A 3,056-nucleotide genomic window follows, 5' to 3' on the forward strand; every position below is an offset into this window, starting at 1 on the left:
TTGCTGTGAATAATTCAAGTAAAATGTATGTCTGTGATATTGCATGATTTTGAAAAATATTTGCTTTTGCCAAATGTTCTGAAGAGAGAAAGCACACACTGAACATGCTTTTATATATTTCAGTAAAGGTAAAATTTTATTCTAGGAAGATTTTTTTAATAGACCAAGTGTATTTGTCAGGAATTGGCACTTCTTTTGAGATCTGATAGAGATTTCTTTGATATTTCATTAGCACACATACAAATGGGTTGTGCATGTAAATTTGAGGAAAATCTTTATATTTTATTTTAAGATTTTATAACAATATTCTGAGACCTACAGTGATTAAATGTTTTGCTTAATCTCCTAACTGCTAATTCTGTGTATTTTCCACTAGTCATGTGCATAAAACATTTGGTTTCTATTTCAGAAAAAAAAATTAGAGTAGAAAAGGATTTTTCCCTTTACACTAAACAAAAAATAATGTTGAATGATTTAATTTTGCTTAACTGGCTTTTGCAATTTATTTTGTATAACTGTTGGCTTTTCTAATATAGAAACCTCCATTTGGAAGATATTAGTTCCCTTTGCTGACACAAAGAATATGCAAGGGATCAGGATATTTTTCCTTCCTGATAGAGTAAAAAAACACACTGTTCAATTGATTTGGTTATCAGTGACCTCTTTGAACCTAGGCTACAAATAAAGAAAATAAATAAATAAAGAAAAGAAAGAAAGAAAGGAAGGAAGGAAGGAAGGAAGAAGGAAGGAAGGAAGGAAGGAAGGAAGGAAGGAAGAAGGAAGGAAGGAAGAAAGAGAAAAACCAAATGGGAAATGAATATACAATTGCTCATGATTTCCAATGGTATTAAATAAAGGTTTTCCTATGAGCCCCTATGGTTTTGACCAAATTAAGAGGCAAAAATTATTCAAAGTGGAATCAGAACTTCTAACTGGTAGGAAAAAAGTTTACTGCTGCAGAAAAATCTTGGGTCGATTGAACTTTTATGTGATGCCCCATTGGATCTCCAGATAAAAAGAGATTTAGCTTTCAGCCTTTGAATTATCAGAGCACAATGGCCCTGAAATGCTGGTGTCCTTTCAGTTGGCGCTTCCTACATTATAAGGAGATCAACCTGTTATTTCATGTACATGATGAAATTAAATAAAAAGCAATTAAACATTTTAAATAGAGAAAGGTTTTATGTTTCTTTTCTTTTCTTATTTATTTATTTATTTTTTAGGTACGGCAACCCTTGGTTGACCTCACAGATTGCAAGGACCTTGTCAGCTTACAATCCCTTATTTTTTTTAATTTTATGTATTTATTTATTTATTTTTACACCTACAGCACCTGGTCTTCCTGGGTGGTCTCCCATCCAAGTACTAACCAGGCCCAACCCTGCTTAGCTTCTGAGATCAGATGGGACACGGCTTGTTCAGGGTAGCAAGGACATAGATGGGTTTTTGTGTTTCTAGATCTGTTTTCAGCTAGTTACTCAAGCATGATGTACTTTTTCCTAAGGCTGAGCAAGTCTATTGGGAATTGCTACTGAGTTCTCTTACCCTACAAAATCCCTTTTTTACTTTAAGCTTTTAAAATATACTTCTTTGATTATTATAATGCAGGAAAACTAATTACCTCAAAATTACTTTATCTTTTTTTAATTAAAAAAGTAGGTAGCAGATAATATCTGTATTTAGAGAGTTGGCTCCAACAGCAAAGTATTTAGAGGTCATTCTCTTTATCTTTCTTCTAGGTAAAATTGGTTCTGCTGTCTTGCTGTTGTTTCAAATTATTGTTCTTACTTTTTTTTATATTTCATAGACTCATAATATTTTATTTGTTAGTATAAATATCAACTATATAATTAATTCAACATTTAGAATACAGGTCACTCCAAATAATCTAAACTTTGTCATTTTCACTTTTCCAAAGCACTTCATAGCATTATATATGAGCACATCTCTTTTTGTTGGATTAAATAATTTACAGATGTTTTGCCATTTCCTACCTCTTTTTTCATTTTGTAAAATCCATATCAAAACTGTTTGATTTTTTTTTTTATTCTGATAGAGAACTTAGAAATATTATATGGACATCCTATAAGCCTTCATACTGAGTTATTTAGAAGCTATGTATTTCAAATTAATGAACTATCAAATATCTATTTTTATATAAGGAATTTTTCTATATGCTTTTGGAAGAGAATGGTTAGAACAATTAAAAGCACATTGTGCCTAGTGGATTCTTTAGTTTAAATTGGGTCATCAAATTTTAGTCTGTTGAATAAGAAAACAGTTTAGGAACTGGCACACAAGAAAGAATTTAATCTGTAGGAAAAGAATGGTCTCTGAGAGGTATCTTAACTCAGCAAGTATAAAAATTTTCCATTTGTTTATCTATTTTCCTACCAGATGTGACATTTTCAAAGCCATGGAATCCTACTTTTCCCTTTTGTCTTTATATCTCTGGGAAAGAGTAGGTTCTCAGTGTTTGTCATATAAGTGACTGATGGACTGACTGAATAAATGAAATTAAAGTTCAAGATCTAAGGTGTCATTGACCAGGAATGGGCCAGTCATGATTCTATGATTCCCGTGCATGCATGGAATTCTTAAGTGACCAGCAAACTTTGGATGATGGGCAGATAGACAAGATGAATCAGAGAACAAATATATAATATTATTTAAGGAAAAATGACTTCAGTTAACATGTGGAGAAATTTAATTACTGATCCTCAATTACTTATATTGACAGAAAGTTTTCAGTTGCCATCTAAAACTTGTTTTGTATGATTAACCTCTCAATCATCCTACTTAACTATCATTTAGATGTTTCCTCTGACCACAACAGTATTTTTTATTGGAAATCAAGATATGTGATTGAATTAAATAGCTTATCATTTATTGAGACAATGTCAAATAGGATATTTCAATTACAGAAACGGCAAACCATGGTATAGGAAGTTAAATATTTCCCTGGACAATAAAACTTACTTTACTATTTCCTTAAACCTTTGCTTGCCACATTTTATTTGTGTTTAACTTATTAAAGTGCAAATTTCCCCAAGTAA

General features: G+C 31.3%; 1 pseudogene; it reads right to left on the reverse strand.

Moving 5' to 3' along the window:
• Window positions 1–1,321: 1,321 nt before the first annotated feature.
• Window positions 1,322–1,440, reverse strand: LOC120583962 (uncharacterized; annotated as a pseudogene).
• Between the last annotated feature and the right edge of the window lie 1,616 nt (window positions 1,441–3,056).

This window comes from Pteropus medius, unplaced genomic scaffold, assembly GCF_902729225.1.
Source record: "Pteropus medius unplaced genomic scaffold, Ma_sr-lr_union100, whole genome shotgun sequence".
Classification (NCBI taxonomy): Eukaryota; Metazoa; Chordata; class Mammalia; order Chiroptera; family Pteropodidae; genus Pteropus; species Pteropus medius.